Source organism: Zonotrichia albicollis, chromosome W (genome assembly GCF_047830755.1).
Source record: "Zonotrichia albicollis isolate bZonAlb1 chromosome W, bZonAlb1.hap1, whole genome shotgun sequence".
Taxonomy (NCBI): domain Eukaryota; kingdom Metazoa; phylum Chordata; class Aves; order Passeriformes; family Passerellidae; genus Zonotrichia; species Zonotrichia albicollis.
In genome coordinates this window covers 17857128-17876924 of record NC_133859.1, presented here as the reverse complement: position 1 = coordinate 17876924, position 19797 = coordinate 17857128, and the positions used below count along the sequence as shown (strand labels likewise).

The window sequence follows — 19797 nt, the reverse complement described above, 5'->3', positions numbered from 1 at the left end:
TGGCAGCTCAAACATCATTTCATAAGGTGAAATTCTTATGTCAGACCGAGGTCTTGGTCTGATGCGCAATAGTGCTAGGGGCAAACATTTCAGCCAATTCATTTTTGTTTCTTCAATCAATTTAGTTAACACATTTTTGAGGGTTTTGTTCATTTGCTCCACCCTCCCAGAACTCTGGGGATGCCACGGAGTATGCAGCCTCCATTTCATTCCTAAAGCCCCAACTATATTTTGTAATGTTTGGGACACAAAATGTGGACCTCGGTCTGAGTCTATGGTGTTCACCATTCCATATCTGGGGATAATGTTCTCTAGGATTGCTTTTGCTACAACTTGAGCTGTTTCCCTTCTGGTCGGGAAGGCTTCTACCCAGTGTGTGAGATGATCAACCATTACCAGTAAATATCTGTACCCTTGCACTGGGGGCATCTCAGTGAAATCTATCTGTATGCTTTGGAAGGGTCTCAAGGCTAATTCCCTTCCTCCAGGTGCTACTTTTCTCATAACTTTCTGGTTCACTTTTTGACAAATGACACACCCTCTTGTAACAGCTTTAGCCAGGCTATATACACCAATGCATAGGTTATTCCTTAAGAAATGATCACATAGTCCATGGACTCCCCAGTGAGTTAATTTGTGTAATTCTGTTAGCACTGTCCGAGCCAGTGCTTTATTCAAAAACACCCGTCCGTCTGAGGTTAACCACTATCCCTGTTGTCCTTGATGTAACCTTAAATCCTTTATAGCTTCTAATTCTTCTTCACTGAATACAGGTTCTTCCCTTTTTTCCCCTTCTTCGGGTGTCATTTTTGCCTTTAGAATTTTTACTGGATCTCCTGGTTCTAAAGCTGCTTCTTTGGCTATCTGATCAGCCAGTCAGTTTCCTCTAACTTCAAAACTGTCTCCTCTCTGGTGCCCCTTTATATGGACCACTGCTATTTCTGTAGGTTTCTGTAGAGCTTCTAATACTGATCTAACTAGGTTCTCATGGGCTAAGCTTTTTCCCTTCAAACTTAAATATCCACGTTCTTCCCATATTTTCCCAAATGTGTGAACCGTCCCATACGCATATTGGGAGTCCGTATAAATAGTTCCCCGGTCCCCCTCCAGTAAATCCAGTCCCCTTTTCAGGGCATAGATTTCGCAACTTTGGGCTGACCAGTTTGGTGATAGTTTCCCTTTTTCTGCAATTTGTAATGTTTCTCCATCTATAATGGCATAACCTGAAGCTCTTTTTCCATTTACTACCCTTGAAGAGCCATCTATGAATAAGCTTTTTCCAGTTGCTAGAGGCTGATCTTCCAAATCTTCTCTTACTTTTGTTTGGAGATAAACCAATTCAAGACAATCATGTTCTAAATTCTCTATAGGCTCTCCCATTAGGAATTGTGCTGGATTGAGGGCATTTGATGTGATAAATTCTGTGTCCTCTGTGTTCATTAGTATTATCTCATATTTTAATATTCTAGCATCGGTTAACCACTGCTGAGCCCTCTGTCTCAGTACTGCCTTAAGATCATGAGGAGTATGCACTTTAATTTTTCCTTGTAAGGTCAATTTTTGAGTCTCCTCTATCAGGATTGCGGTTGCTGCTACTGCTTGTATACAAACTGGCCAGCCTCTAGCCACTGGATCTAACAATTTGGATATGTACGCCACAGGTTTCCTGCACCCTCCCCACTCTTGAGTTAATACTCCATAGGCTATACCTCCTTCGGCACTCACAAACAGGTCAAAGCCCTTCCTGAGGTCTGGTAAGCTTAGGACCGGTGCAGAAGACAGTTTGTTTTTTAAGTTTTCCAATTGTTGATCATCTTCAGCTGTCCAAATTAGGGGTTTTATGTGGTGACATGCAGGGTTCTAAAATTCCCTCTTGCAACAGTTGTTCAATGACTATAGCAAGCCCCTTCTTTCCGTCTAAGGAAATCAGATACTGTTTAACCCGTATGGGTGAGGTATCATCCTGCATTTTTATTGTTATCGGTGAAATGTCTAATAAGCCTCTCTTTCCCCCCTCAGCCCATACCTCAGGATTTATCTCTGCAACATCTCCTTGAGATAACTTCATCACTTGTACTACCATCCTCCCTTCACTTGGGACAATCCCAACCCCCAAATGAACTTGCAGATCCCGTCCTAACAAATTTTTTTCTAAGTAAGGCAGATAAAGAAAATTAGCTTTACATTGCCTTGAGTTCCCAATTATTTTCACTTCTTCAATCACTGATGTTCTAAATGGTCTCCCCTCCGCACCCAATACTTCACAAAATTTTCTCCCAATTTCCATACCTTTTGGTATTTTGTTGAGACAGGACTTATCTGCCCCTGTATCAACCAAAAATTCAAATTCCTCATTTAGGGGTCCCACTTCAAAGTTTACCAAGGGCTCTTCTAGATGTTGCATCGGGTCCCCTATATTAAAAAGCCCCTGGCACCCCTAGTCCTCCCCCTTAAGAATCCTTCCTAAATTATCTTGTTCCCTGGCTATTGCCTAATCGAGACTGAGCTTTCTACAAAACCTCCTGATGTGTCCTGCCTCCCCACAGTAATAACACTGTCGTCCTCTCAAAGGGACTTGAGGTCTCTCAATCCTTCGTTCACCTTCCAGTACTGGCCTGTCTCTGCCTCCTCCTGGTGGTGGACCCGCCCCCCCTGCACTTTCCCTAACTACAGCAACCATGATCTTAGCCTTGGCCTTTGCCTTTTCTTCCACCCACCTTAAACACACCTTCAATGCCTCTCTTAATAACTCATTTATGTCCTTCACTTGCCACTCTTCCATCTTTTCCAGTTTCCTCCTTATATCAGGCCAAGATTTGGTAACAAATTGGACCTTTAGTAGCATTTGACCTTCTGGGGTGTCTGGGTCAATTCTAGAGTACAACTGGAAGTTCCGCCTTAGGCGATTAAGCCAGGCAGCAGGAGCTTCATCTTCCTCCTGCATGCCCTCAAATGCCAGTTGGGTATTAGTTCCTTTGGGAACTGACTCTTTGATCCCCCGTATTATCAAAGACCTATATTCCATCATGGCCTTCCTCCCCTCCTCCTGGTTAGGGTTCCAGCTGGGATCCGTTAGTGGCAATTTATGTTTGCCTGATGGCACCTGGGGTCCTGGACGGTTATCTTTCTCCCAAATTCTTATGCCAGCCACCCTAATCATCTGGACCTCTTCTGGGGAAAACAATATACTCAGGATGGAATTAATCTCCCCCCAAGTGTAGATATTTGGACCTAGAAATTGATCCACTTGGTTGGCTATGGCCACTGGGTCCTCAACTAAATGTCCCAACTCTTTCTTGAATCCTCTCACCTCAGAAGCAGTTACGGGAGCATTCACAAAGCCAACACCTCCCGCTATTCCTCCCATAGGAACCTCTCTGAGGGGAAAGAGTCTCTCTGCCTTGGAGGTCTTGGATCTGGTGCTACAGTACGGCCCATCTTCAGATGCCAAACTACTTTGAGGGACATCTGTGTTACCCTGAACTTTCTGCCCATCAGCAGGTGTATTTGCTGATAGCTGTTTATCGGGTGAGGAGACATTCGTGCTGCAACTAGGAGGAGGTAAAGGGACAGCAATAGGAGGGGGAGAAGAGCCTGAGTGGATATTAAGTGCAGCTGGAGAAGGGGTGGAGGATGCAGCAGGTGGAGTAGGCACTTGTGGTGGTGCAGAAGGAACTGGAGGGGATACTGGGTTTATCATAGCGGAAGCTTAAGAGGTAGAAGGAGGAGTTTGAGCAGGTGGTAATGAGATGGCAGCCGGGGGAAGAACTGGACCTGCCTTTTGAGGTGCTTGAAGAAGAGGATTATAAGGTGGAGGGGCAGAAGGAGGCAGATAATCCAGGGGATCCCATCTTTTACTAGTCCTATCATCCCCTCCTTCATTCCCCTCTTTCTTCCTCTGTACCTTACAAATTCGCACCCCTTCATCCCCAACAGCGCTCTTTAACCAGCAAGCTACATACAATAATTGCTCAGGATCAGTATCCCCTCGAGCTGTCAGATAATTATCTAATAGTTGGCACATCCACTTATCCTTTGTCCCACACCAAGGCCATCCTCCTTGTAACTCTAATTCTGGCCACACTTCCATACAATAATGGATCGTTTTCACTTTATCTAATCCCTCCGTGGCCTCTATAGAATCCCATTTTACTAACAGTTCTCCTAAGGGACTATTGGGAGGTATGTCCCTCAGTCTCTTGCCGGTCTTTTTACTATTACACCCTCCCATTTTACAGGTCTTAACAGTAAAAAATCCCAAAGGTGTCTTTACTGACTGGTCATTTCAAAAAGAACCTTCTTTGAGGAGCTTCAGCCTCCTCCACTGAAACTTCAAATTTCTGCCTGATGCTCAGGAGTTTATACTGAAACAACTGCCCAATCTCTTGATTGCCTAACTTTCCCCACGTCAGGTCTTACATCTATCGGGACTTGAACACACGAAACCTCGGCCTAAGAATCCGGGTCGTGCCTGACTCCCTCAGTCAGGAAAATCAACTGCCTGATTTTTAGTTTGCCTAACCCGCCAATTTTTTTAGGCTTCACCGTATCAGGACTTAAAAGCAAACCACAGCCTCCTTCGCTGGGGTTTGTGCCTGGCTCCTGTGTCAGGACTTCCTTTTGCCTGCAGGGCTTGTGAGCTACCCGAATCCTTCTCGGGACTGACAAATCTGCCTGACTTCCCTCTGTCAGGGCCTATTTTGGGTGCGTGCCACTCATACAAATATTCCCTCCGCACGCCCGGAGGGGGGGGGGGCCCTTTATTCCCCCTTGGGAGACGACTCACTCACGCTAATTCCAAGCTCCGCCTCCTGTTCCCGGCGGGCCCCTTCGCAGGAGTCCGGAAACGCGGTACTGAGAGGTCCACTATCAATTCGAAGGTCCAGCTGCCGGCCTCCATCTCATTCACACGTACATGCGCACGTCTCCCGCTCCCGCCACCGGCTTTCTCACCCGTCCGGTGCTCTGGTGCTCCTCTGCATCGCTGCTCCTGAGCCGATCCCTCTGGTCCTGGTAGCCAGCTGTCCTGGAGGTCCAAGATGGCCAGTCCTGAGTCCTCTCTCGGCGTGGCTATTCCGGACGAGCGCCCCCAGCTGAAATAAACAGGGCCAGGAGGCTTCTTCTCCTTTTTAATGCCTTTATTAAAAGTGATCAGCTCAGGATTGGGTGGCTCGGCAGGGCTGCAGTCCCCATTGCGTCTCCCAGGGCGACTCAGAGGAGGAGGATATGCGCAGCTCTGTCCACTAGGGGCAAAGCCGGGGGATCCAGTCCTCGTGGGAGCCTTTAGGGTGTGATGTCCCCGTCAGATGTTACTTTCTCAGTGCGGTCCCCCTCAGTCTTGGCGCTGGGGACGACTCCCATGGTCAGGGCGAGAGGGACTCCGCATCTCTGCAGGCTCAGCAATCGGCTCCTCATGTCCAGACATCACTTTAGTATCTCAATTCTTATTTGGCTCGTTGTTTTTGGGGTTTTCTCGTTGCATTTTGAGTCGTGGTCCCACAAAGCATTCTGGACTTTGGAGTCACTTTGCATAACCCCCCCCCACCCTCTCAGGTGTCTTCCCTATGCTGTAAGAGAGCAAAGCCTCGGGGAAGGGCCATCCACCCCACCCAGCCAGGCCTTTTACTAATACAAAAGAGGAGATAAGCCTCAACGACCCGGTATTACAATAACAAAGCACTAAGAACCCTGGCAGAGACAGATTTGGCTGCGTCCCTGTAACTCTTTCTCACAAAAAAAATATTAACCAAATTTTTGTTCATAACACTGCTTATATACAGTTTATTACACCTGAGGCAGAGATGACCACATAATTCTTTGTCTCTCTTTGCATGTAAAGTTGGATCCATACATGTGTAGAAACAGACAAAGAGAGTACCCAAATCCCAGATGAATGTCTGAGTGCCCAAGAGGAAGAGCTATTCACATGTAGTAGGTGATGCCATCTCCTGAGTAGCAGAGATTCCATCAAATCCAGGTGTATGATTTCATGGGCTTCCTGAGATGTTGCGTTGATCATCACCCAGGAAATTCCAGATGATATCTTCCAGGTGCAGATGAAGTCCTCTCAGATGGCTCCAGCTTGTCTCCTACATCTGATAACGTGTCCAGTATAATCCCAGAGCCTGTCCGGGAACTGGTTACCATGTGAATACCCCTAGCCCCGACAAAGACAATTGCAGGCACTGTGGCTCAGGGCTACTCTGTTCATATGAGAACAGGGTTGTCCGGGAACCAGTTATAATGTGAATGTGAATAGCTTCTGCTCCTGGACAGGGTCGTTTCACAAGCATATGTTTAACCTTTACTAACATTTTATACACAAGCATAGGTTTAAACTTCACTAATATTTTATACATACATATACTTATTTTCTATAGCATGAATTATCTCTACTGCATATAACATAGATGTTCTAAATTCTCTCCACTTGCATGTGATGCTGATTGCACCTTGCTCACTGATAATTATTTTCTCTCTTAGTATGTTGAGTTTTCTCTACTAATCATTGTGGCTGTTTGCGCACCTGCTGCACATCAAACAACTTTGTGATGCACAGTGTTTGCCAGTTGCTTATAAATAATGAAGCTATTGTTGTTTGGTATTGCTGTGAGAAATGACCGCTCACTTAAAAAAATTTAAAAAATTTATTAAACCTTTACAAAAATACAACACAAGGACTAAATAAGGAAAAAGAGCAGCACTGATGGATGCTCAGTCTTTTATACCCTTGGGAGTTGCATCAGCCAACCCTGGCCCCTCCCAGAGTCTTTCAGTCATCTCTTCTTATTGGTGGAGACTGCTTTCTTGTAACTTGATTGGAGGGTCAGGTGTTGTCATGCTGCACCCCCCCAGAAACAAGCTTTTCCATTCCCAACTGTCTCATGTAAGGGGCACATGTGCATACCTTCTTTCTACCTGTCTTAGACAACCCAGGCTGTCTGACAGCAACAATATGGGTGGGGGGGGGGGAAGGGGACCATGGGGAGAACAGAGGACATCTAAACTACAATAACATAACTATACATCAATAAAGCTTCTCCTAATATTCACACAATATTCATCCCTTAATTGTGAGAACCAATCATCTCATTACCCATCTATAACATTGCTATGAACTAGTTTGCTAGATGCTTAATTTTCTTAGATAGCTGGAAATAAAGGACATGTACTGGTGTATCAAGATTAGCATTTTAAATAATGACATCTGTGTATAACTTCTTATTTTTATAGTTAAAGAAAAACTAACTGCAGATCCTGATAGTGAGATTGCCACAACCAGTCTGCGGGTATCTCTGATGTGTCCTGTAAGTACATCTGGAAATTAACAGATACAGAATTCTATTTTTATCTTTAGTGAAGAGTTGGGCTGCTTTTAAAAAGACCCACTTTAGAAATTTCACTGGCTTTTTTTATATACTGATTCAATAATATAAAATAGTGGGGAGAAGGGTGCATCTACAAGCATCTGATTGTAGCAGCATTCACTGAACTACAGTTTGGAACTGTGAATGCCTCAGATGTAGCACAGTCAGAATCAAATTGCTACTCGTGTGTGTATAGTAAGGTCTTTAAAAGGAGTAACCTCATATTGAGGTGTTGAGAGTAATTGGGCAGGGTGACAGAATAATTAAAGGATACAGTGGTAAATAAAACTCCGGATTTGCTCATCTTGGTGGTATTACTTATACTGTCAGCTACTATTAAAAAAAAATTGATCATTGTGTAACAAGGCAACACTGCCTTGGGGTTTCTCTTCCCAGGTAGAAACTGGCCTTGTGTTTGTGACTGGTCTGTTCAGTTAAATATTAAAATGAGTCTAACATGTAATTGGACCTCAGAAAAGCCCTTTAAATATTTGGTAAAAAGAAAATTATAAAAGTGGGTATTTCATTAAAAATCCTGGAAATAATGTTGATGCAGGTCCATTAGAAATATTTCTGACAACTCAGTAGAGATTTTGAGGATGGCTTTATTGTTCCTTTAAGTGTAATATAAGTGCTTTGATAGGGTGGATTTGCTTGCAGTGCCCTTAGCCCTGGGCACCCTCTGTGGTGAGAAGAGACAGTTGTTAGCTATCCAGGCCTACTTCACTGTCTTCTGTTCTGTCTCTCTCTAAATGTATCTTCTGCAGCTGGGAAAAATGAGACTGACAATCCCATGCCGGGCTGTTACTTGTGCACACCTGCAATGTTTTGATGCTGCTCTTTATCTTCAAATGAACAAAAAGAAGCCTACCTGGATCTGCCCTGTCTGTGACAAAAAGGCAACTTATGAGAGCCTAATATTAGATGGGTAAGAGACTGGGTTTGCAGATTACACAATCACTTAATATTTTTCATTATGTACTTAATAGCAATTTTTGTGACTTGAGGTTTAGCCATTTCATATTATTTTCTTTGTCAAAATACTTTAGACTGATAGGAACTGACTGTTAGTTTTTCTTACCATGTAAAAAACGGCATAAGTTTATCTCCCAACTGCATCATCAAACTCGTGAGCCTCAGTATATTTCCTCTGAACAAATCCAAGTCTGATATTTAAAGATGACTCCTTTTTATGTGACGTTATCTCTGAGGCTATTAACTTTAAAATTCAACTTTTAACTCATAACAAAGTGTCAAACTTGGTTCAAAGTATGATTATTTCTGCTTCTGTATTGAAATCTATGTATTGCAGTAATGTTGGAGTGGAATGTGGGTAGGTTGGGATATTCTTTTAGTTGTCAATGTCTGCAAAGTCTATAATTACAGGCTTTCTGGTAAGAGGAACTAGGGAGAGAGCACATTCAATGAATGGAAGGTGATCATAATTGGCTTTTCCAGTCTCCTTTTCAGTTAGAATAAAAATTTCACTTGGAATCAAAAATGAAACCACTCAGCCCTCTTTTTCAGGCTCTTTATGGAAATCCTTAATGAATGTTCAGATGTGGATGAGATCAAATTCCAAGAAGATGGGTCCTGGTGCCCCATGAGGCCAAAGAAAGAAGCTATGAAAGTCTCAAGTCCACAGTGCAACAAAATAGAAAGTATGTACATATGGGTACTGATTGCAAACCAACTTGGATATTTAGATGCAGCTTGGATAATGTTTGAATGTTGATGTTTGTTTACTGGAGGGCTTAATACTTCTAACCTCCTTGTCCTTATAAACTAAAAAGCAAGGGTTGTGTCTCTAAAAGTATGTGGTTTTGGGCTTTGTCTTTGCTCTTTATCATAGCAGTTAAGAAAGCAAAAGGTTGTTCTTGTTTTAGGTCCTTAAACTGATAAGTGAAGACTAAAACTTGTGTTTTAATATTCTCAACATGACATAGTGTAATGGGTTGACACTGGCCAAATGCCAGGCACCCACAAAAGATGTTCACTCACTCCCCTGCTGCAGCTGGACAGAGGAGAGAAAATTTACCAAATGGTTCATGAGTTGAAATAAGGACCAGGAGAGATTGCTCAGTAAATACCATCGGGGAAAAACAGGCTAAACTTAGAGATATAAGGTGAATTTATTGCTGACAAAATCAGAACAGAATAATGAGAAGTAAAACAAGCCCTTAAAAACACCTTCCCCCACCCCTCCCTCCTCAGCTCTACCTCCTACCTCAGTAGCACAAGGAGTCTGGGAATAGGTGTTATGGTCAGTTCATCACCCGAGGCTTCTCCTGCTGTTCAGGGAGAGGAGTTGTTCCCTTGCTCCACTGTGGGGTCCCTCCCATGGGAGACAGCTCTCTGCAAACTGGTGCAACATGAGTCCATCCCATGGGCAACAGCCCTCCCCAAACTGCTGTGGCGTGGGTCACTGTTCCATGGGATGCAGTCCTTCAAGGACAGGCTGCTCCAGCCTGGGAGTGGGGCCCCTCTCTCCACAGGTCTCACACAGCATCACAGCCTCCTCCCAGGCATCCACTTACACTGTCCTGGGGCTTCTCCATGGGCTACAGGTGGATCTCTGCATCCCCTGTGAACCTCCATGGGCTACAGGGCGGCAGCCTGCTTCACCATGGTCAGCACCATGGCCTGCAGAGGAATTTCAGCTCCAGCACCTGGAGCACCTCCTCCTCCTCATCTTCACTGACTTTGGTGTCTGCACAGTTTTCTCTCACATGTTTTCACTCCTGCCCTTCTCTGACTGCAATTACAACTGCACCACACACTTTGTTTTGATTTATTCTTAAATATGTGATTCACAGAGATGAAGGGTGGAATGTATTGGTTTTGCATGGGCTGTTTTTTTGTAGTGGGGGGCCACAGAGGTGGCTTTTGTGAGAAGCTGCTAGAAGCTTCCACCATGTCCAGCAGAGCCAATCCCTGATGGCTCCAAAGATGGACATGCTGCTGGCCAAGGCTGGGCCAATTAGAAATGGTGGTAACACCTCTGTGATAATATATTTAAGAAGAAATCAAAGCAAAGTTCGTGGTGCAGTTGTAATTCCAGCCTCAACCAGCGTCAACCCTCGACACATAGAATACTTATAAAACAGTTCCTGGCAATAGCATTCTCTGTAGTGGCCAGAAAGATGATCTGGTGCTGTTGCAGATAGAAACTGCTGATGTCAATAGCATTTAGAAAACAGTGATGTTCTATTATCTTCTTGAGGTTCCAGTGTTTTTAGGAAACCCTGTTCTGTGACAGTGACCAATGAAGTGAACAAGAAGAAAGTTGATATTTTTGACTTGACAGTAGAAAGCTCTTCTGATGAAGAGGAAGATCCTCCTACCAAAATGTCCTGGTTTAGGGCAAATTTGTTAAAGAATCTGCAAAGGAGGGCCCCTCTGGAAAGCAAACCCACACGGCCCCTCCCCCCAACTGGTTCGGGAAGAATTCCTCGGAGAGAGGTGGAAAGAACCTGTTTATTTGACTGGCCCAGCACCCCCCAGTGTTGGGAATTTAGCTGACTAGAGACTGGAAAATACAAGGCTGCGGCTAATTCCAAGTCCTGCACCTGCAAGATAGCGTGTCCTTGGGCCTAGCTGTAGTATGATAACAAATAGTGAAAGAGACATGAGAAAAGAGAGATGTAACCCCTAAGGAATGAGGAAGAGTTAATGGTATAGTTTAACCAATAGATTGCTTGGCTTACAGAATATTCATAAGCTTATTATTTGCTGTATAAGTGTTTGATGCTTTCTTCAATAAACTGGACCTGTGATGAACCAGCTGGTGTCCTGGTCCCCTTCCTTTGACAAATGGTGACCTCGAACGTTGACCCCCTCATCTCGAACTAAAAGAAAAAGGTGGAGGACGTGCCACTGTCGAGGAAGTTGCAGCTGGGTCCTGTTTGCAGCCGGGACGGTGCCAGAATTTTGAAGCACCCTTGGGGTTCACATCGGTGACTCAAGCCATTACGTGTCTGCCGAAGCCTGGAAAGCTGCAAAGAGCACGCTCACGAATAGGTATGAATAGGCAAGCAGCACATAATTTATCTGCCACATATTTAGAAAGGCGAGGAGTAAAGGGGATAGATTTAAAAAAGGACCTACCAGGGTTATTAGCCTACGGATACGCTAAGGGGATTTTCCTTAACCCACATACGGTCCATGAACTCTCGGAATGGAGAAAATTTGGGGATATACTGTGGGATGCAGTGTTAGAAGATGATAGGACAGCAAAGAAACTGAGCAAGCCATGGCGGGTAGTGCACAATACACTGCTTCAGCATGTCTCTGAGCGCAAGACAGCAGCTGCGGCTCGGGGCGGCTGCGGGGCTGTGCCGCTCCGAACTCGGCATGGGCGCAGCGGCAGTAGCGGCGGCAGCCGTGGGGAGAGCGGGGGGAGCAACCCGCGCCGCAACAGCTGCAGCGCTGGCTGCGGCGCACATAGTGAGTCAGCCTGCCGGCGAGTCTCGCGAAACAAGGAGCCCAGCGCGGGGGGGGGTTCGCCCGCTCCGACACAAGCGGCGCGGGACCAGAGCGCTTTTCCAGCGCCAGTGTTTCTCCCTCCGCCCCACGGCCGGCAAAAAGCTTCAGTTTTAGACCTAACAGCCGTAATAAATGTGACTCTTGTCGACAAAAGAAAAGATCCCTACTGCAATTAAGAAACCAGTGATAATAAACAAGCGACACCAAGGAGCTTTACTATCACGACGTTTCTCGCCTAAGTTAAAAAGACTTTTTGTTCTTCCTGGCAGAGACTGTGAAAGACAAATCAGTGTAGTGAATGCGTAGGTCAAATTTTGGCCGATTTGGCTTAGCAGCCGTTATGCTGTCAAAATCACCTGTATTAACATAGACTTTAAATATCAGAAGCCCAAATAACTCAGTCGGTGGAACATCGAACTCTGAAATTGTATTTTGAAAAATTTAAAAATGTTAAAGATGTGTTAAAGTGATTGTATAAGTAAGATGTAATGAGTATGCTTTTTGTATTCTTTGAGATTTGCTTGGACGTGGTAAAGGTAAAAGCAAGCACTGAATTCAAAAGAATTTTTCCACGGGTATACCTAAAACAAACTCCTTATGTTTAAGTGCATTCAAGTATAAAAATGCTGTAGCAAACATGTGAAGAAATTGTTTTAGCTTAGTATTTTAGAATCAGGCCTGTAAGTAAGTTATAGTAAATGCTATATTCTATTTCTATAGTAAGTTTTATTCGTTGTTAAGTAGTTTAAGTTAAATTATCTATTAAGTTCCATTAAATGTTAAATACTGTTACGGTTAAGTTTTGTTAAGTTTATGTCCTGTTAGGTTTCAGTGCTGTTCAGTTTAATTTTTGTAAAGTTTAAGTGGTATTAAGTTTAAGTAAAGTTAGATTCTGTTAAGTTTAAATTATATTAGGTTTAAGTTATGTAGAATTTAAAGTCAGTTAAGTTTTGTTAAAGTTAGGTTTTGTTAGATTTAAGTGATTTTACATGTAAGTTCTGTTGTTTTAAAAATCTGTTAAGGTTTGTTAAGGTTAAGTTCTGCTAAGTTAAAGTTTTGTTGAGTTTAATTTCTGTTAAGTTTAAGTAAAGATAAGTTTAAGTGATGTTAAGTTCTGTTAAGTTTAAATATTTTAAGTTTAAGTATTTTAAGTCTAAGTGCTATTAAGTTTAAGTGATGTTAGATAGATTTATGTTTTTATGATAGGCGTTTATTTTATGACTTGTGTGCAAAGTGTTGTTGTGAACATCAGAGAAACTTTAGTTAAAAGAGACAATCAGAAGCATTTGTGAGTAAAGCCGTTCCTGTTTGAAGTATATCTGCTGTTTGAGAATAGAAAGCAAACTTATCAGACAATTAACGCAGGTGAAACCTGCGCACATGTTACTCCTTTAGCTTATTTTTGTAAGTTGTATTAGCACACCTGAGTTTTGTTTGAGCCTTGTAGCACATAGAATCCTTTTTGTATTTGTCATATAGCATAGCCTATAAATAGTGATAGACTTTTTGGTTTTTTTCCCTGGCTTAGATCCCTTGTAAGAGAAAAACCTTGCTAGCTGAGAATACTGTTTAGTTGTTAGAATTGCCTATTTTTGTGTTGCAAAGAGTGTGACACAGTTAGCCCATAGAACTTTGCTTTTTCCAAAAAAATAAAAACATGGGAAATGTTGGGAATTTAGCTGACTAGAGACTGGAAAAGTAAAAGGCCGTGGCTAATTCCAAGTCCTGCACCTGCAAGATAGCGTGTCCTTAGGCCTAGCTGTAGTATGATAACAAATAGTGAAAGAGACATGAGAAAATAGAGATGTAACCCCTAAGGAATGAGGAAGAGTTGATGGTATAGTTTAACCAATAGATCGCTTGGCTTACAGAATATTCATAAGCTTATTATTTGCTGTATAAGTGTTTGATGCTTTCTTCAATAAACTGGACCTGTGATGAACCAGCTGGTGTCCTGGTCCCCTTCCTTCGACACCCCAGCACACAAAATGAACAATACCAGATGACACCGCTCTGAGAAAGATGACAAAATCAGAAAGTCTCTTTCGGGGGTGGTTGCTCTGCTCTCAGTCCCTCCGGCGCTGGGCAGCTGCTGCAGCCAAACGGTGCGAATCCTCGGTGTTCCCAGGTCCCAGTCCGGAGCAGGTTCGAGATGGTCGAAGAAAAGGAGAAGAGAAACAGTCCAGGGAGGAATGTGGACTGTTTAGCTAGAACTAGCTAATAAGCAGAGGCCAAAGCAGAGCAGAAGCAAGAGCAGAAAAAAGAGAGCAAGCAAAGCAGCAAGCTGAAAGCAAGAAGCGAAAACAGCCCTATGTACTGCCTGTCTCTGTGTCCCTGATAAGAGAAACCCAAACAAATCTTCCACTCTTCAGAGCCGGTCTTAAAGGCACAGAACATATGAATGGGGATACAAACATCATAATGTCACCCCAGGACACAAAAGGAAGTGCATATTTATGTCTGAAACACAAAGAAGCCCAACCAAAGGGTTTGTCAATTTAAAAGTTAGTTGTAGTTCTGTAATGTTTCAGATAAACTGATCTGTAGAGAAGTGGATTTTTAATCTCTCTTCAGGATCCAGCTCCACACTTCCAGAGGAGAATTTCTAGGCCTCTCCTTGCAGAAGGTTGTATTGATACAGTACCTTTGTACAGACAAAACACTATTAAATAGTTTTACATATCACAAAAAGCTTGTGCTCGCTGTTGATGTGTTAGCAGGGCCATTTCTTCATAGAAAAGGTAGTTGATTAAGATAATGGACAAGATTCTCCTGAGAAAGTAGATTATGCCAAGTGGAGTAGCTTTATGCATTCTTGTTAAGTTACTGTCATCTTAAGGCTTTTTTTTTCACTGTTATACCCTTTATCTAATCTGCTCTGGTGCCCAGGAAATGAGGCTATATTGTGTTTTTCATCCATCCTGTCAGTCTTGGAAGGGAGGCACTTTGCTGTTTTGAATCAAGACAAGCTTTTCCTCCTCTATTACACTCTGGAATGTCTTGGACACTGTTGTTGGCTATGGTTATCTTTCAGTCCTGCAACTTGGTTAGCACAACCAATAACTTCCCAAGTACTCTGTCAACTGCTCCATCTTTGTTGTCATGCCTGACTTCAGTGGCAGGCTTAACCAAGTTCTTTACTGTTATGTAACCTGTCTGTCCCAGTCTGCCCACCTTGGCTGCAGGTACTGTTTGTGGCTTCCATAACATTCTTGCTCATGGCCCGTAGGGCACAGGAGACCTGCAGGGAGTGAGGGGCACTGGTTAGGCTCACCAGTGCTCACTGCTCGACGGGGTGATTCCAAGCATCAGGTTTTAATAATGAGTTGTTAGTGTTGCACGAGGTGTGTTTCTGTTTCTCACTGTAGTGGCTGATGTCTTGTACTAAAATAATAGTAATACAAACAAACCCCTTCTGTTTTGTCAACTCTTGAAGTAATGAGTAGGTGTACTGTGTCTCTAGTTCACAGGAATGTGTGATTTTTGGTGAGCAAATAGTTGGTCATCTTCAACCACTTTCAGCAGCAATATTGAAATTCTGTTGCTTTTTGTGAGGATTGTGGAGGAGTCTCTCTGCAAGAGACATGGTTTTTAATTTTTATATGAAAAATAGCTGCAAATGCATCTCTTAATGAAGTTTCAGAAGGCACCAAGACTTGCTTCCATGCTCCTGTGCTTGTTTGAGATGGCTATGTGCAACCGTAATTGTAGAGGGACTGAGTTTTCTTGTCTCTCTGTGAGTGATGTATTTTCCTTGCTGTTTGGGTATGGATATGGCACTTTTTCTTTCTTCAAATCCAAGTCAAAGCCAGGCTTTTGGGGAATATCTTATCTCCTCTAAACAATGTTGCCTGAATGCTAGTTTTGACAAAACTGTGGGGTGTCTTCTTATAGGCAGAAATAATGTAGGCTGAATTATAAGAGATGGTTGAGAAGGAAGGGTCTGAAATCCAAGGTTTTGAATTCAGAAGTAGCAAGGCAGCAGTCTCTGGGGAGGAAGACATGAGTGTATAACACTCATGGCTGGTGGGCTGGAGGGAGCAATGCAGAGCAGCTGGGAATGGGATTCTGGGGGTTTCCATCTGACTTGGAGTTTATGAAATATTTTATGCATATGGCTGGTGCCTGAATGCCTGTGGTGTCATCTTTAACAGTGCTGTGAATTAATTGGGCAGCAGGTGAGGATGCAAAAGGGTTTTAACTAGTTGTATGCTCTTGGAGAGTTGAACTTAGCTTGGGCTCAGGCTGTGAGTAAAGATGGGTTTTGATATTTAACTCCCATGTGTAATCTGTGCTTCAGAGGCTGAATAATGGTCACTTGCGCCCTTGGTGTGACAGGTTGTCACTGAGGAACAGTTATATAGAGAAATTCAAACAAGCACTCTCCTGGCTCTGGCTACCTGCACATCCCTTCCAGGGTACTCCACAGATAGATTAATTACTACATTACTTTCTCTGAATGGTAGACTGTTATAAATTACTCCAGCACTGTACTTTGTTTTAATGCTAAATTGCTCTTATGTCACAGCTGCTGTTGAGAGCCAAGATAGGCTCATGTTATTATGAAGACTGTTATGAAAGAGGAAATTAGAGTTGGAATACTGTACAGAGAGTAGCCATGCTATAGTTGTATTATAACATAGTGACCCTGTGGATGAAAGTGCACAGTGGTGCATAATTTTTTTTCTGCAACTAACAACCAGGTTGTTTGTAATTTCCCATGTTGTTTGAAAAACAGGGTTCTTGTGTATCAGCCACCTACTGTCAGAGTGCCCAGCATGACAACTGTTGATGCTGCTGCTATTCCACCTTCATTAACAGACTACCCAGTACCATTCCATCATCCACCAATATCCAGTATTTATCAGACTTGCCAGGTAGCTGGTGCTTATTTTTCACGTGTATTTTGACAGCATTATTAACTTGTGGGGTGGGTAAAAATTGGAGAATCGATCAACAGTTTTTAATGGAACAAGACTATATGCAGTATTGCACTGATGTGATGTCTAGACAAGCCCAGTACAGACTTTTTTCCAGTTTCAGATTGCATTTTGCAACAGGGATGTGACAAACATTGCTTCTGGGGTACAAATTGGCACTTTGAAATGGCAACCAGAAACACTTCTTGCTATGTTCAGTTAGACTTTGTGTAAACATCTGATAGTTATGTGTTGTAGATGCGAGGGAGAGTAGCTACTTCTTAAAATTAATAGATGTGGGATGGCACTGACTCATCCAAAACCTAGATGTAGATATTCTGCTAACTGATTGTAGTAGTGCTCTGTCTAGACTGTATGAAAAAGGTGTTAAGGTGAGCTACAATCTGTAAGCTGACATCTATTGACTTTCTTTACCTAGACATACCTTAAATGCCTATGATGTATTCTTCAACACTGCTGCTAAATATCAGACAAAAGGTGGGGATACTGATTGTTTTCTATCCTGGCTCCTTGAAAAAAAACACTGTGTATAGAGACTCTGAGGGTTCTCTTTGCTGGCTGTAACAAACCCAGAGCCCAGGAAATGGTGACTTGTGCTGATAGGTGTCACATTGCCCTCCTGTACTTCCCCTCTCCTCCTTTCATTGCCTGCATTCATTTCTGCCCTGAAACATTGGCCATTTTTTCCCTCTTCTTTCAGCACCAGTTTGGCAGTGAAATGGATATAATTCCCCTTGTTTCTCTGTCCATTTTGTTTCCCTGTCCATTTTGTTTCCCTTACTGCTCCCTCCTTCTACTTCTCCCTTGTTAAGACATTGGTTGTCTTCCCAAATTGGATAGGAGAGAAAGCTCAGAGAGCAGAAATCTACAACTGTTGTCTATCTCTATTGACTGAAGTTCTGAAATGTGCAAGACCAAAACAAGCTGTCAATTCTGTAAAAGCAGCCAAGCTTAAATCTCCTTCAATTTTTTTCTCTGATGGAAAAAGGGGAGATAACACTGGCCAGAACAGATTTGGAGGTGAGAGGAGAGAGAGGGAAGAAGTTTACCATTTTTTTTTTTCTGTTGACATAGCAAACACAAGGCAAATATTTAACAACAAAACAAAAAAAGGCCATAATTTCTCATTGGTTTCATATTTTTAAACATCTTCCCTAAATGCTTACATGCTATTGGTATAAAAGATGGATGCTAGCTGTCACTGATCTTAGAGGATATACCTTGAACTACTTGTAGTTTCCTCTTCTTTGTCCCTTTTATTTGTCTAGACACAAAATGGGGATGATATTAAAAATGTTTTCTTATTGACTGCCCATGGGTGGAGGAAGAGATCTGCTGCTTGGTTTTGGACTTGTGCATGCTGTGACTTTACTTCATTCCAGCGTCTTTATTGTGATGGCACTCTTCATGTCCCAGTTTGGCCAAGTCAGGTACAATATGCAGTGAAACTTGCATTATGAACGAACAGCTCCAAATGGCAACCTCCATCTAGGCAACCACATTGAACCACCCAGCAATATCCAGTGAATAATACATAATTGTGTCATCCTCATTCTTGAAAAGATACTTGTACTAGATAACACATTTTGCTGCTGTCTGAGGCAGTCATTGAGAATGGTGTCACAGTAGTATATTCCATTTAGAAGCTGTGTAACAATTGCAAAATCTGTTCTATGACCACAAAAAAAAAGTTCCTTAAATTTGTTGTGTATGCATAAAAGAAAGACTCATCAATTTATTATCCTTCTTTCTAGGACTGAATTTTCTTTCCCTAATCCCAGTTAATTCACAGGTATGTTTCTGAACTGCTGTGCAGTTAATTTTCTAGTCTGTTTTTTGTGACATACTGCTCAAATAACTATCACATTTATGCAGTCCACTTGCTTAGACCTACCCACAGACCTGGAAAATCCATTTTCCCAACAAGAGGTGGTAATGAAAATGCATTAATGGAGGACTGAGTTTAGCCTTACTATGATAAATCCAGGCATGGAAACTCAGTCTTTATTGGTAGTTTGCCTTTCTAGGCAAAACAGATACTTGCACAGCACTAACTTAAATACACTCAGGGTGGTGAGGCACTGGGATAGGCTGCCTAAAGAATCTGTGGATGCCCCATCCCTGGAAGTGTTCAAGGCCAGGTTGAATGGGGCTTTGAGCAACTTGGTCTAGTGGAAAGTGTCCTTGCCCATGGCACGGGTTTGGAACTAGGTGGTCTTGAAGGTCCCTTCCAATCGAAACCATTGTGAGATTCTATGATCATGTCCTTCATGCTCTTAGTTTATGCTGTCTATCTGCAGGCCAGATAAGCTCTGTAAATAGACCACACTGATTGGTATTTCTGTTCTTTTTCATATTAGTAGAAGATTAGGTTCTAAAGAAAATATCATCATTAATTTGAAGGGCACATGACTGAATACTTTTATAATAAATTCTCCATGCAACACTTCAACTCCATTTGCTTTGGATTATATGGAAATTTTGTAGGTTATAAGGAACCAGGTGGTATTTTTCCTTCCCTGGAAATTTAAACTTTACACCATTAGTGAGAACAATTTTTACTGTAACTAGATTCCTATGCAGACAGACTACAGCCTTGAAATGTGGGAGAATATCAGCTCCCTAACTAAGACAAGAGGATCTGAAGCAGACTCTCTTTTTCACCTCTGTCACTAGAATAAAACAGTAGTAGGTCTCTTAGAGTAGAGTTGACTTTCTGGTGTCTTAAAAATGAAGGATGAACTTCCTCCTTTTCTTTCCACTTACTGCATCTTGCAATACTCTGTGTCTGACCTTGAGATCTGAACTGCCAAAAGCGGGAATAACAGAAGTTTGTTCATGCGGAAGACTGCAAGCAGGTTTGCTGCTATGAACTGTCCATTTTGGACAGTTCAAACAGCTCAGGCTCAGTTTCAAACATATGCCCAAGATTTGAATCCACAGGGTAAGAGAAAATAAATTGTGTCAAACAACATGTGTATGGGGTATATTACCTTCTTTGGCAT

The 19797-nt window shown here is 42.6% G+C and overlaps 1 pseudogene; it reads left to right on the top strand.

Moving 5' to 3' along the window:
- LOC141725202 (E3 SUMO-protein ligase PIAS2-like) overlaps window positions 1-19797 on the top strand; it is a 73176-nt pseudogene that overhangs the window by 52577 nt on the left and 802 nt on the right.